Below are 16,351 nucleotides of genomic sequence, written 5' to 3'. Positions count from 1 at the left end.
AAAAGTTATTGAAAGCTTTTTATTTCGTTGCACTCTGTTGTCGTGGCATGCACTTTTTTCAAAGGAAAAAAATCCTTCTTAATGAAGCATTCCCAGTTCTACGAAGCAGCTAGAGCTACGAAAATTTGGAGACATATGTAACAGCCCACGGTGTCCAAAAAAGTCTCTTGGTGCCATGTGCTAAACCCAACAGGAAGTCCCCCAGGGGCCGGGCATCACATTTTGAGCTAAAAAAACAAAAACTCCTCTTTAACGAAGCATTCCCGGTTGTATGTTTTACCTAGAGCTATGATCATTTGCAGGCATACTTAAGAGCCCACGATGTACAAAAAAGTATCTTGGAATCATGTGCAAAACCAAACAGGAAGTCCGCCATTTTGATTTATTATTCTTATTATTATTCTTCTCCGCAAACAATCGCATTTTTGAGACGCTAAACGTGAACGAAAACTCACCAAACTTTACACGCACATCAGGCCTGGCGAAAAATTTGATATTTTAAAGTCGCCATACATGATAACAGAAAAATGGCTCCATAGCGCCACCTACATAGGTTAAACGGATCCCTGTCCCGCTACGATTGTCCTATGGCGACGAAAATTGTGTGGCACCCGTAGCACATCCAGATGAACAAAAACCTCTTTGATGTGTGTACCCTAAAATAGACAGAAAGTGAGGTATGATCATCTGAATGTCCAATTTTGGCCCAGTTTTGCACATTTACAGGGGTCATACTTTTGCCCGTTTCTCCTACACGGTTAACCCGATTGACTTCAAACATGGGATGGACCATCTCAACACCTGGGACAACATCATTGTAAAAGATCTAAAGTTTTTGATATACTATATGACGGCGGCAACGCATCAAATTTAGAGTTTAAAAATTCTTACTTCACGAAGCATTGCCGGTTGTACGTTTGATCTAGAGCTACGAAAATTGGTACACATATGTAACAGGCTATGACCTACAAAAAACTCTTTTTGAACCATATGCTAAACCTCACAGGACGTCCGCCATTTTGATTTACTTTGGAATGTGTTGCCATTTTTTTTGGCCATTTCATAGGGGTCATATTTTAACAAACTCCTCCTACAGAGTTTATCCGATCATCTTCAAACTTGGTGTGATTCATCTTAAGATGTTGAAAATGAAAAGTTATTGAAAGTTTTTTATTTCGCCACACGCTGTTGTCGTGGCATGCACTTTTTGCAAAGGAAAAAAATCCTTCTTAATGAAGCATTCCCAGTTGTACGAAGCAGCAAGAGCGACGAAAAATTGTAGACATATGTAACAGCCCAGGATGTACAAAAAAGTCTCTTGGTGCCATGTGCTAAACCCAACAGGAAGTCCCGCAGGGGCCGGGCATCACATTTTGAGCTAAAAAAAAACTCCTCTTTAACGAAGCATTCCCGGTTGTACGTTCCACCTAGCGTAATGATAATTTGGAGGCATACATAAGAGCCCACGATGTACAAAAAAGTCTCATGGAACCATCTGCTAAACCAAACAGGAAGTCCGCCATTTTGATTTACGTCGGCATTTGTAGCCATGTTTTGTGGCCTTTCTTAGGGGTCATATTTTCATGAACTCCTCGTACAAAATTCATCCGACCGTCTTCAAACTTGGTGTGTTTCATCTAAAGATGTTTAAGATGAAAAGTTATCGAAAGTTTTTTATTTTGTCACATGCTGTTGCCATAGCGATGCATTGTTTTCCAAGTAAAGTGCTGCTTATTTTTTTGGTCTATACATGTGTGAAAACTCATGAAACTTTGCACACACATCAGACTTGTCATGAACATGAATTTTTAGAGATTTCTTGTGCAATTTGCAATAAATCGCGCCCTCTGTACATTTTTATGGAGCATTTCCGATTGGATGATTCAAGCGCGAAATAACTAAAGATGACTTGACTTGACCGAGATTTGTGAAAACTCAGAGGCATACCTATTAGTCTAAGACCTACAAAAAGTATTCTGTAGCCGTATGCTAAACCTAAAAGGAAGTCCGCCATTTTGAATTTATTTTGGGAATTTCACACCATATTTTGCGTTTTGATTAAACTTTGCACACACAAGGCTTGTCAAAAACATTTTAGATGGTCCTTGTCCTATTTGACAGTACCCCAACGTGCCAGTACCCCGACGTGCAAGTACCCCAACGTGGCCCGGGTTGCGAGGGCCCTTTATAGCTGCTCGCAGCTCTAGTTCTTCTTATTATTATTCTCCGCAAACCATCACATTATTGAGACACTAAACGTGACCGAAAACTCACTCAAAATTTGATATTTTATAGTTGCCATACATGACAAAAGAAAAATGGCTCCTTAGCGCCCCTACATAGGTTAAACGGATCCCTGTCCCGCTACGATTGTCCGACGGCTATGAAAATTGTGTGGCACCTGTAGCACATCCCAATGAACAAAAACCTCTTTGATGTGTGTACCCTAAAATAGACAGAAAGTGAGGTATGATCATCTGAATGTCCAATTTTGGCCCTGTTTTGCACATTTACATGGATCATACTATTGCCCGCTTCTCCTACACGGTTAACCCGATTGACTTCAAACTTGGGCTGTACCATCTCAACACCTGGGACAACATCATGGTAAAAAATCAAACGTTTTTGACATACTATATGACGGGGACGAGGCATCAAATTTAGAGTTTCAATACTCTTACTTAACAAAGCATTGCTGGTTGTATGTTTATTCTAGAGCTACGAAAATTGGTACACATATGTAACAGACTACGACCTACAAAAACGTCTTTTGGTGCCATATGCTAAACCTAAGAGGAAGTCCGCCAGAAGCAGGGCATCAAATTTGTTGTTTCAAAATTCTTACTTAATGAAGCATTCCCGGCTGTAAGTTTCACTGAGAGTGACCAAAATTTGAAGACATATGTAATAGCCCTCAAGGTACAAAAAACTCTTTTTGAACCATATGCTAAACCTAACAGAAAGTCCACCATTTTGATTTACTTTGGAACGTGTTGCCATTTTTTTGGCCATTTCATAGGGGTCTTATTTTAACGAACTCCTCCTACAGAGTTTATCCCATCATCTTCAAACTTGGTGTGATTCATCTTAAGATGTTGAAGATGAAAAGTTATTGAAAGCTTTTTATTTCGTCGCTGTTGCCGTGGCATGCACTTGTTTGCAAAAGAAAAAAATTCTTCTTAAGGAAGAATTCCCAGTTGTACGAAGCAGCTAGAGCTACGAAAATTTGTAGACATATGTAACAGCCCACAATGTACAGAAAAGTCTCTTGGTGCTATGGGCTAAACCCAACAGGAAGTCCCCCAGGGGCCGGGCATCACATTTTGAGCTAAAAAACTCCTCTTTAACGAAGCATTCCCGGTTGTACGTTTTACCTAGATTTACCAAAATGTGAAGACATATGTAACAGGCCTCGAGGTACAAAAAACTCTTTTTGAACCATATGCTAAACCTAACAGGAAGTCCGCCATTTTGATTTACTTTGGAACGTGTGGCCATTATTTGGGCCTTTCATAGGGGTCTTATTTTAACAAACTCCTACAGAGTTTATCCGATCATCTTCAAACTTGGTGTGATTCATCTTAAGATGTTGACGATGAAAATTAATTGAAAACTTTTTATTTCGTCGCACGCTGTTGTCTTGGCATGCACTTGTTTGCAAAGGAAAAAAAATCCTTCTTAATGAAGCATTCCCAGTTGTACGAAGCAGCTAGAGCTACGAAAATTTGGAGACATATGTAACAGCCCACGATGTACAAAAAAAAGTCTCTTGGTGCCATGTACTAAACCCAACAGGAAGTCCCCCATTTTTTGCTAAAAAAAACAAACTCCTCTTTAACGAAGCATTCACGGCTGTACGTTTCACCTAGAGCTATGATAATTTGGAGGCATACATAAGAGCCCACGATGTACAAAAAAGTCTCTTGGAACCATACGCTAAACCAAACAGGAAGTCTGACATTTTGATTTACTTAGATATTTGTAGCCACTTTTTGGGGCCTTTTATAGGGGTCATATTTTCTGCAAAACTTATCACATCGTCTTCATTCTTTGGCATGTTTCATCTTAAGATATTTAAGATGAAAAGTTATTGAATTTTTTTATGTTGTCACACGCCTTTGCTGTAGCGATGCATTGTTTGCAAAGAATTTTTTTTTTTGAGAATCGAAACATGGGCAAAAACTCACAGAATTTTGCACACAGATCAGATCTCTCACGAACATGAATATTTTAGAATTTGTTGTGCAATTTGTAATAAATGGCTCAATAGCGCCGTCTAGATATTTTTATGAAGTATATCCGATTATATGGTTCAGCTAGATGTGTGAATATTGGGAGGCATACCTATCAGCCTAATACTTCCAAAAATTATTCTATAGCCACGTGCCAATCCATTTTGATTTTATTTTAATTGTGCATCATTTTTGGCCTTCCATGAAACTTTGCAAACACAAAGCATGTCAAAAACATTTACAATTTAGACGGTTTCCTATGAAACAGTACCCCAACATGCCAGTACATGCAAATACCCCAACGTGGCCCGGGATGCGAGGGCCCTATATAGCTGCTCGCAGCTCTAGTTATTAGGGCCCGAGCAGCGACCGCTGCGAGGTCCCTATTGTTTTTGTAAAAATTATTATTAGGGCCCGAGCAGCGACCGCTGCGAGGTCCCTATTGTTTTTGTAAAAATTATTATTAGGGCCCGAGCAGCGACCGCTGCGAGGTCCCTATTGTTTTTCGTTCGAATTATTATTATTATTATTAGGGCCCGAGCAGCTACCGCTGCGAGGTCCCTATTGTTTTTCGATCGGATTATTATTATTATTATTATTAGGGCCCGAGCAGCGACCGCTGCGAGGTCCCTCTTGTTTTTGTAAGAATTCTTCTTCTTCTTCTTCTTCTTCTTCTTCTTCTCCGTAAACGATCTCATTTTTGAGGGCCTAAACATTTACGAAAACTCACCAAACTTTGCAGTCTCTTCGTGCCCGGTGAAAAATGTGATATTATGTAGTTGTCATAACAACGCAACTCTATAGCGCCACCTAGCGTAGAAAAATAAAAAAACAATCCCAGCCCGTTTGAGCTAGAGCTACGAAAATTGGCAGGCACGTGTAGCACCCCGAGACGCACAAAAAAGTCAGTGGAAGCCATTTCCTAAAATGTACAGGAAGTGAGCTATGAATTTTTGAATGTCCAATTTTGGCCCATTTTGGCACATTCACTGTAGTCATACTTTTTCCCCCTTTGCAAATATTTTTCAGCCAGTTGACTTCAAACTTGCCATGTATCATCTCAAGACCTGAGACAACAACTGGGCAAAATATCTTGACTTTTTGAAATACTATATGACGGGGGCGGGGCATCAAATATTGCCTTTAAAATTTCATTTGTCCAGAAAGACAAAATGCTGAATAACTCCCATGTACAAGCTCCAAAAAATCTCAAACTTCTCATGCAACTTAATAGTCACGGCCTGAAGACATCTATATGATAAAATTCTGTTATATATATAGCACCACCAAGTGGTGACAATAAATGTCATACTTTACGTTTTTAGCTACTGTGCCAAGCTCTTTGAACGGATCCAGTTGAAAATTGGTCAGACAAGCCTTAAGATGTTGATCATGCCCTACACCGAATATTGTAACTTTTCGCCAAAGGGCATGGCCGCTACGGTGCCGCAAAGTCTGGTAATTTTTCGTGGCAATAAAAGCTGCTTTAACTTGACCCAGATGATCCTATCTTCTCAAAATTTCACACATTTGATGAGAGTCCAGCCCTTAAGACATCTACGTATTTATATTTCATCTTACTGATAGCGCCACCTACTGGCAATTTTTTTTCTTACGATGTTTTTCTCCAACCCCATTAACTGCACCTACCTCATATTTGCTCAGATGAGGGTTTCGGTCTTCATGATGTCACAATACGAAGTTTGTGAGTTTTCGCGAATCGCTGTGGGCGTGGCTAAGCGCTGTTCGCCAAGAAAACAACACCAATTTTGAGGGCCTAAACTGGCACAAAAACTCCTGAAACTTGGCACACACATCTGGCCTGGTAAAATGAGCAATATTTTATTGTTGATTGTGCTATTTTTACAAAAATGACTCAATAGCGCCCCCTCGAAATTTTTAACGAAGCAGCCCCGGTTGTACGTTTAAGCAAGAACGACGAATATTTTTAGGTGTATGAGGGAGCCCAAGACCTACAAAAAAAGTCTCTTGTACCCATATGCTAAAATGAACAGGAAGTGAGCTACGAATTTTTGAATGTCCCATTTTTGACGATTTTTGCACATTCACAGGGGGCAGACTTTTGCCCACTTCTCCTACACGTTTCATCCGACTGAGTTAAGACTTGGCCTGGACCATGTCAAGACCTGAGCCAACGACAGGGGGAAAAATTTTGACTTTTCGAAATACTATATGATGAGGGCGGGGCATCAAAATTTGTGTTTCGCAATGTAAAAGGATATGCTTGATAACTCCCCGGGACATGCTCCAAAAAATCCCAAACTTGACATGTATGTTTATCGTCAAGGCCTGAAGTTATCTCTATGACAACATTCAGTTATATATGCAGCGCCACCTAGCCCTTGAGGCATGAAAAAAAAATACCCCACATACGGTATTTTGTACAAAAAATGTAAACTCATTCTAAGTGTGATAACTAAGTCATTTATGAATATTCTTTTAGTTTCCACCACTCAAAATGTTCACTGGCATCAGACCTATCCAAACATGCATTCTTTTTTATTTAATTTGATTTAATTTTGATAGCCTCTATGGACAATAAAAGCAACATTGTGCAATGAGTACGAGCGATGATGGGTACATATATTTTTCCAAAAAATACCAAACAGCAAACTTATTGCCTAAAAATAAAAATGGGTGCTAATTTTTGCAGCTCTTAACGTTCACCAAAACCCATTGAGCTTAAAACATTCATCACACCTGGCAAAGAAAATCCACATGTAAAGGTTTATCATGCCATTTTCAAAGAAATTCTGCTTCCAATGTGACAGTACCCCAACGTGCCAGTCCCCCAATGTGCAAGTACCCCAACGTGGCACGGACTGCGAGGGCCCTTTATAGCTGCTCGCAGCTCTAGTTCTTCTTCTTCTTCTTCTTCTTTATTCTCCGCAAACGAACGTGATTTTGGGTACCTAAACATTCACGAAAACTCACCGAACTTTGCACACTCCTCAGGCCCGGCGAAAAATTTGATATTCTGACATTGTCATAACAACGTTAGTCTATCGCGCCCCCTAGCGTAGAAAAATAAAAACCAAGCCCGGCACGTTTGAGCTAGAGCAACGAAAATTGGCAGGCACGTGTAGCACCCCGAGACGCACAAAAAAGTCTATTGGGACCATGTAGCAAAAATGTACAGGAAATGAGCTATGAATTTTTTTATGTCCAATTTTGGCCTATTTTGGCACATTCACTGTGGTCATGCTTTTTCCCCCTCTGCAAACATTTTTCATCCAATTGACATCAAACTTGGCATTTATCATCTCAAGACCTGAGAGAACAACTTGGCAAAAAGTCTTGCCTTTTCGAAATACTATATGATGGGGGCGGGGCATCAAATATTGTCTTTAAAATTTCATTTGTCCAGAAAGAGCAAATGCTTTATAACTCCCATGTTCAAGCTCCAAAAAATCTCAAACGTCTCAGGCAACGTAATAGTCACGGCCTGAAAACATCTATATGATAAAATTCAGTTATACATATAGCGCCACCTAGTGGTTACAATAAATGTCATACTTTACGTTTTTAGCTACTGTGCTGAGCTTGTTGAAGGGATCCATTTGAAAATTGGTCAGAAAAGGCTTAAGATGTTGATATTGCCCCACACCGAATATTGTAACTTTTCGCCAAAGGGCGTGGCCACTACAGTGCCGCAAAGTCTGAAGATTTTTTGTGACAATAAAAGCTGCATGAACTTGACCGAGATGATCCTATCTTCTCAAAATTTCACACATTTGATGAGAGTCCAGCCCTTAAGACATCTATGAACTTATATTTAATCTTACTGATAGCGCCACCTAGTGGCAATTTTTTTTTCTTATGAATTTTCTTGTACATTTTTCTCCAAACACGTTAACTGGACCAACCTCATATTTGCTCAGATGAGGGTTTCGGCCTTCATGATGTCACAACACGAAGTTTGTGAGTTTTCGCGAATCGCTGTGGGCGTGGCTAAGCACTGTTCGCCAAGAAAACAACGCCAGTTTTGAGGGTCTAAACATGCGCAGAAACTCATGAAACTTGGCACACACATCTGGCCTGGTAAAATGAACAATATTTTATTGTTGATTGTGCTATTTTTACAAAAATGACTCAATAGCGCCCCCTAGAAATTTTTAACGAAGCAGCCCCGATTGTACGTTTAAGCAAGATCTACGAAAATTTTTACGTGTATGAGGGAGCCAAAGACCTACAAAAAAGTCTCTTGGACCCATATGCTAAAATGAACAGGAAGTGAGCTACGAATTTTTCAATGTCCCATTTTTGACGATTTTTGCACATTTTCAGGGGGCATACTTTTGCCCACTTCTCCTACACGTTTTATCCGACTGACTGATGACTTGACCTGGACCATGCCAAGACCTGAGCCAACAACAGACGGAAAAATCTTGACTTTTGGAAATACTATATGATGAGGGCGGGGCATCAAAATTTGTGTTTCGCACTGAAAAAGGATATGCTTAATAACTCCCCGATACATGCTCCAAAAAATCCCAAACTTGACATGTATGTTTATCGTCAAGGCCTGAAGGTATATCTATGACAACATTCAGTTATATATGCAGCGCCACCTAGCCCTTGAGGCATGAAAAAAAAATACCCCACTTACGGTATTTTTACAAAAATTGTAAACACGTTTCACAATGAAAAAGGATATGCTTAATAACTCCCCGGTGCATGCTCCAAAAAATCCCAAACTTGACAGGTATGTTTATAGTCAAGGCCTGAAAGTATCTCTATGACAACATTCAGTTATATATGCAGCACCACCTCGCCCTTGAGGCAAAACAAAAAAATACCCCACATATTTTGTACAAAAAATGTAAACTCATTCTAAGTGTGATAACTAAGTCATTTATGAATATTCTTTTACTTTCCACCACTAAAAATGTTCACTGGCATCAGACTTATCCAAACATGTACTTTTTTATTTATTTTTGATAGCCTCTATGGACATTAAAAGCAATATCGTGAATGAAGGATATGCTTAATAACTCCACGGTACATGCTCCAAAAAAATCCCACACTTGACATGTATGTTTAGAGTCAAGGCTTGAAGGTATCCCTATAACAACATTCCATTATATATACAGCGCCACCTAGCCCTTGAGGCATAAAAAAAAATACACCAACTTAACGGTATTTTTACAAAAAAAAAAACAAAATCCACATGTCAAGGTTTATCATGCCATTTTCAAAGAAATTCTGCTTCCAATGTGCCGTACCTAAACTTGCCAGTACCCCAACGTGCCAGTACCCCAACGTGCAAGTACCCCAACGTGGCCCGGGCTGCGAGGGCCCTTTATAGCTGCTCGCAGCTCTAGTTATTCTTCTTCTTCTTCTTCTTCTCCGTAAACGATCACATTTTTGAGGACCTAAACATTTACGAAGACTCACCAAACTTTGCAATCCCTTCGGGCCCGGCGAAAAATTTGATATTATGAAGTTGTCATAACAACGCGACTCTATAGCGCCACCTAGCGTAGAAAAATAAAAACCAATCCCGGCCCGTTTGATCTAGAGCTACGAAAATTGGCAGGCACGTGTAGCACCCCGAGACGCACAAAAAAGTCAGTGGAAGCCATTTCCTAAAATGTACAGGGAGTGAGCTATGAATTTTTGAATGTCCAATTTTGGCCCATTTTGGCACATTCACTGTGGTCATGCTTTTTCCCCCTTTGCAAACATTTTTCATCCAATTGACTTCAAACTTGCCATGTATCATCTCAAGACCTGAGACAACAATTGGGCAAAAAGTCTTGACTTTTCGAAATACTATATGACGGGGGCGGGGCATCAAAAATTGCCTTTAAAATTTAATTTGTCCAGAAAGACAAAATGCTTAATAACTCGCATGTTCAAGCTCCAAAAAATCTCAAACTTCTCAGGCAACGTCATAGTCACGGCCTGAAAACATCTCTATGATAAAATTCAGTTATAAATATAGCGCCACCTAGTGGTGACAATAAATGTCATACTTTATGTTTTTAGCTACTACGCCGAGCTCGTTGAAGGGATCCAGTTGAAAATTGGTCAGAAAAGCCTTAAGATGTTGATCATGCCCCACACCGAATATTGTAACTTTTCTCCAAAGGGCGTGGCTGCTACGGTGACGCAAAGTCTGAAGATTTTTCGTGACAATAAAAGCTGCATTAACTTGACCGAGATGATCCTATCTTCTCAAAATTTCACACATTTGATGAGAGTCCAGCCCTAAAGACATCTATGAACTTATATTTCATCTTACTGATAGCGCCACCTAGTGGCAATTTTTTTGTCTTACGAATTTTCTTCTACGTTTTTCTCCAAACACGTTAACTGGACCGACCTCATATTTGCTCAGATGAGGGTTTCGGCCTTCATGATGTCACAACACGAAGTTTTTGAGTTTTCGCGAATTGCTGTGGGCGTGGCTAAGCGCTATTCGCCAAGAAAACAACGCCAGTTTTGAGGGTCTAAACATGCACAGAAACTCATGAAACTTGGCACACACATCTGACCTGGTAAAATGAGCAATATTTTATTGTTGATTGTGCTATTTTTACAAAAATGACTCAATAGCGCCTCCTCGAAATTTTTAACGAAGCAGTCCCGGTTGTACGTTTAAGCAAGAACGACGAATATTTTTAGGTGTATGAGGGAGCCAAAGTCCTACAAAAAAAGTCTCTTGGACCCATATGCTAAAATGAACAGGAAGTGAGCTACGAATTTTTGAATGTCCCATTTTTGACGATTTTTGCACATTTAAAGGGGGCATACTTTTGCCCACTTCTCCTACACGTTTCATCCGACTGAGTTAAGAATTGACCTGGACCATGTCAAGACCTGAGCCAACGACAGGGGGAAAAATCTTGACTTTTCGAAATACTACATGATGAGGGCGGGGCATCAAAATTTGTGTTTCGCACTGAAAAAGGATATGCTTAATAACTCAGTTTTATATGCAGCGCCACCTAGCCCATGAAAAAAATACCCCACTTACGGTATTTTGACAAAAATTGTAAACACGTTTCGCAATGAAAAAGGATATTCTTGATAACTCCCCGGTACATGCTCCAAAAAATCCCAAACTTGACATGTATGTTTATAGTCAAGGCCTGAAGCTATCTCTATGACAACATTCAGTTAATATATGCAGCGCCACCTAGCCCTTGAGCCATGAAAAAAAATACCCCACTTACTGTATTTTTACAAAAATTGTAAACTCATTCTCAGTGTGATAACTAAGTCATTTATGAATATTCTTTTACTTTCCACCACTCAAAATGTTCACTGGCATCAGACCTATCCAAACATACGTATTTTTTATTGAGTTTTATTTATTTTTGATAGCCTTTGTGGACGTTAAAAGCAGTATCGTGAATGAAGGATATGCTTAATAACTCCCCAGTACATGCTTAAAAAAATCCCAAACTTGACATGTATATTTATAGTCAAGGCCTGAAGGTATAACTATGACAAAATTCAGTTATAAATACTGCGCCACCTTGTCCTTGAGGCATAAAAACAACAACAACCCCACTTACGGTATTTTGAACAAAATTTGTAAACTCGTAAGTGTTATAACTTAGTCATTTATGAATATTCTTTTACTTTCCACTACTCAAGATGTTCACTGGTATCAGACCGATCCAAACATATGTACTTTTTTTATTTTGTTCCATTTTCTTTTTGATCGCCTCTTTGGACAGTAACAGCAATGATTGTGCAATGAGTACGAGCGATGATGGGTATATATACTTTTACACAAAAAAAAACAGTCAGGTCAACTCATTCCCGAAAAATAAAAAAAAGGACGCTGTTTTTTGCAGATCTTAACAATAACCAAAACCCATTGAGCTTGACACACACATCACACCTGGCAAAAAAAAATTCACATGTAAAGGTTTATCATGGCATGTTCAAAGAAATTTTGCTCCGAATATGCCAGTATCCCAATGTGTGAGTACCCCAACGTGCAAGTACCCCAACGTGGCCCGGGCTGCGAGGGCCCTTTATAGCTGCTTGAATCTCTAGTTATTATTATTATTACTCTTATGAAATGATAATAATGATTATGAATATCAAATGTGGGCCACAAATAGTCGCTATACCCAAAAGGTAAAGTGCTCGAGACATACAGTTAAATTCAAAAGGCACCCACAGGTGTGACCAATCGTACAATATCCATGACCGTGCCAATATAAGAGCGGGACTGTCACGGTTCCGGTGCGGGGTGGGGACCCAAATGCAGAAAAACAAAATGAATGAGTTGACAAAGTTTTATTGCAATAGTGGACGGCCAGAAAGTGGTTGCAGTCCGTTGGGTGCTGGGGGCTGGTTCTGGTTGACGAGGCGTGTGTCAAGGTCAGGGTCTGCGGGCAGGAAGACAGGCTGAAAAGGAGGACGAAAATGCGAGTCAGGAAAGGTAAGTAAAAGTTGATTTCAAGGTCTAGCTGGATGTACAAACTCGTTCAGGAGTTGTGACGATCTGGCGGTGTGGTGGAGTCAGAGGCTGGCTTAAGTAGGCTGCTGATTAATTGGACACACCTGCTGCTTGACTCCAATGCACCACACCTGGAAGACACACGCACACTCAGCGGGCTGGGCCCGCAGGCCTGACAGTACCCCCTCCCCCACGAGCACCACCAGGTGCAGCACGGCCCAGGCGACCAGAATGGGCACGATGGAAGTCGCGGATCAGCGACTTGCACAGGACCTGGCGAGCAGGGATCCAGCTGCGCTCCTCTGGTCCGTAACCCTCCCAGTCTACTAAATACTGGAGGCCGCGACCGCGGCGACGAACGTCCAGGAGGCGGCGTACCGTGTAGGCGGGATGTCCATCAATTATGAGAGGAGCTGGCGGTGGCGGCACAGGTGGGGACAGAGGGCTGGATGAAACAGGTTTTATCTGAGAGACATGAAAAGTGGGGTGAACACGGAGAGAGGTCGGGATCTTGAGACGCACAGCACAGGGATTGATCACAGCCGCAATCTCAAAGGGGCCGATGAAACGAGGGGACAGCTTCTTGGATTCCGCCTTTAACGGGAGGTTCCTCGTACTTAGCCACACCTTCTGGCCGACAGCATAGGAAGGTGCAGGAATGCGGCGACGGTTGGCGTGTACCTGTGTTCTGGCAGATGACCGGAGTAAGGTGGAGCGGGCTTGCCTCCAGACCCTGGAGCATAGGCGCATGTGGCTTTGCACAGATGGAACGGAGAGGTCAGGGACCTGAGAGGGAAACAGTGGTGGTTGGTAGCCCAGAGAACACTGAAAAGGGGACATACCTGAGGAGGCGTTGGGTAGGGAATTATGGGCGTACTCTACCCAAGCGAGCTGAGTGCTCCATGAAGCGGGATGGGACTGTGAGATGCAGCGGAGGGTGGTCTCCAGTTGCTGATTGGTACATTCACATTGACCATTAGTTTGTGGATGGTAACCGGATGAGAGGCTCAGGCCAATGCCTAATGCAGCACAAAAGGCCCTCCAGACCTGTGAAGTGAACTGGGGCCCCCTGTCCGACACAATGTCTGAAGGGATGCCATGTAGACGGAAGACATGTTGGACTAACTGGTCAGCGGTTTCCTTGGCAGTTGGGAGCTTGGGAAGAGCAAGAAAGTGGGCTGCTTTGGAAAACCTGTCAACAATGGTGAGAACTACTGTGTTACCTCTTGACGGCGGAAGTCCGGTAACAAAGTCCAGGGCAATGTGGGACCACGGGCGTTTGGGAATAGGAAGCGGGCGGAGCAGGCCAGAGCTAGGTTTGGAGGAGGTTTTGTTCTGGGCACATACCGTGCATGCCGAGACGAACAAGCGGGTGTCCTCCTCCATCGTGGGCCACCAAAAATTTTGGCGGAGGAAGGCCAGCGTCCTGCGGATTCCCGGGTGGCAGGTAAGTCGCGAGGAGTGGGCCCACTGTAGAACCTGGGAACGGACAGGGTCAGGGACAAACAGGCGGTTCTGCGGAGCCCGGGGGGGTACAGTCAGTCCAACCTGGGCCCTCCTCACCAGGGCTTCAATTTCAAAAGTGACAGACCCAACAAAACAGGTGGAAGGCAGGATAGGGCCGGGATCTGACCTGGTACCCTCTGCTGCAAACTGGCGGGATAGGGCATCCGGTTTTGTATTCTGAGACCCTGGGCGGTAGGACAGGGTGAATGCGAACCGATCAAAGAATAAGGCCCACCTGGCTTGACGTGAGCTTAGTCTCTTGGCAGAGCGGATGTACTCCAGATTTTTGTGGTCTGTCCATACAACAAATGGCTGCTCGGCCCCTTCCAGGAGGTGTCTCCATTCCTCCAATGCCGCCTTCACCGCCAGGAGTTCCCGGTCACCAATTCCATAGTTCCTCTCGGCTGGAGAGAGCCTGCGGGAATAGAAAGCACATGGGTGGACCTTACCATCCTCCAGAGACCGCTGGGACAAAACCGCTCCGACCCCCACCTCCGAGGCATCCACCTCAACTATGAATTGCCTCTGCGGATCTGGATGGACAAGCACAGGAGCAGTGGTGAACATACGTTTGAGCTCGCTAAAGGCCAGGGCAGCTTCCTCAGACCACTTGAAAGGCACCACTGTGGACGTAAGGGCGGTAAGAGGAGCTGCGGCACGACTGTAGTCCTTGATGAATCGGCGATAGAAGTTGGCAAAACCAAGGAAGCGTTGCAGCTCCCTTCTGGATGTGGGTCTGGGCCATTCGGTGACTGCAGTCGTCTTAGCGGGGTCCATTTGGAGCTGTCCCTCAGCAATTACATAGCCCAGAAAGGTGGTCTTGGTTACATGGAAGTCACACTTTTCAGCTTTCACAAAAAGCTTATTTTCAAGGAGTCTCTGGAGAACTTGGCGTACATGTCTTTTATGTTCGGAGTCAGAACTTGAGAAAATCAAGATGTCGTCAAGATATACAAAGACGAACCTCCCAATCATGTCACGCAGAACATCATTGACCAGGGCCTGGAAGACAGCGGGGGCGTTAGTTAAGCCAAAAGGCATGACCAGATATTCATAGTGCCCTCTATGTGTGTTAAATGCTGTCTTCCATTCGTCGCTCTGCCGGATACGGACAAGATGGTAGGCCTGGCGCAAGTCCAACTTGGTAAAAATGGTGGCTCCATGAAGAGGTGAGAATGCGGAGTCCATCAGGGGCAGGGGAAATTTGTTCTTTATGGTGATGTCATTCAGACCGCGATAGTCTACACAAGGGCGGAGCGTCTTGTCTTTTTTGTCCACAAAGAAAAACCCAGCTCCCACTGGTGACGATGAGGGCCGGATAATACCTGCTGCCAGTGATTCGTTGATATAGGAATCTGCTGCTTCTCTCTCCGGCCGTGAAATGTTGTAAAGCCGGCTTCGTGGAAGTGGCGCTCCGGGCTGGAGGTTGATAGCGCAGTCGTATGGTCGGTGAGGGGGCAGAGAAGAAGCATGGTGTTTGCTGAAGACCAATGCAAGGTCGTGATAATCAGCAGGGACGCAGGACAGGTCGGGTGGTTCTTGTTGGTTTTGGCCACTGGGTGGCACAACAGCAGACAGCAAGCAATTTCCATGGCAGTAATTGCTCCAAGAAATGATGTTGGGCACTGTCCAGTCAATATGTGGGTTGTGGAGCTTGAGCCATGGCATGCCCAACACTATGGGAACTTGGAGGGAGTCAAATACATGTAGACTGATTACCTCTTGGTGATTACTCGAGAGCTTGAGTACAACTGGTACTGTTTGTTGTCTGACATGGGAGATCAGTGCACCGTTTAGGGCTGTGGCATCCAAAGGAGTGGTCAAGTTTTGCAGGTCTATAGCCATTTGTTCCACCAGTCGGTGATCAATTAGGTTCTCATCGGCTCCGGAGTCTACAAGGGCTGACACGGGCAGAGACATATTACCCCAGCAGAGGGTGGCAGAGAGCATAAAACGGTTAGAAGCAGGGGAACTCATAACGGGACTCACCAATACGTTCCCCATTACTGGTGAGTCAGTCCTTTTGGCCGGGAGGGGCACTGAGCGATGTAGTGGCCGCTGGCTCCACAGTATAGGCACAGGTTAGATGAACGTCTGCGCGCCCTCTCCAAGTCCGACAGACGAGCTCGTCCCAGCTGCATAGGAACACTGCCGGTGTCTGGGGACG

The sequence above is a fragment of the Festucalex cinctus genome, chromosome 6, assembly GCF_051991245.1.
Source record: "Festucalex cinctus isolate MCC-2025b chromosome 6, RoL_Fcin_1.0, whole genome shotgun sequence".
NCBI classification, from domain to species: domain Eukaryota; kingdom Metazoa; phylum Chordata; class Actinopteri; order Syngnathiformes; family Syngnathidae; genus Festucalex; species Festucalex cinctus.
The sequence above is the reverse complement of the archived record's forward strand: the minus strand, read 5'-3'. Positions refer to the sequence as shown.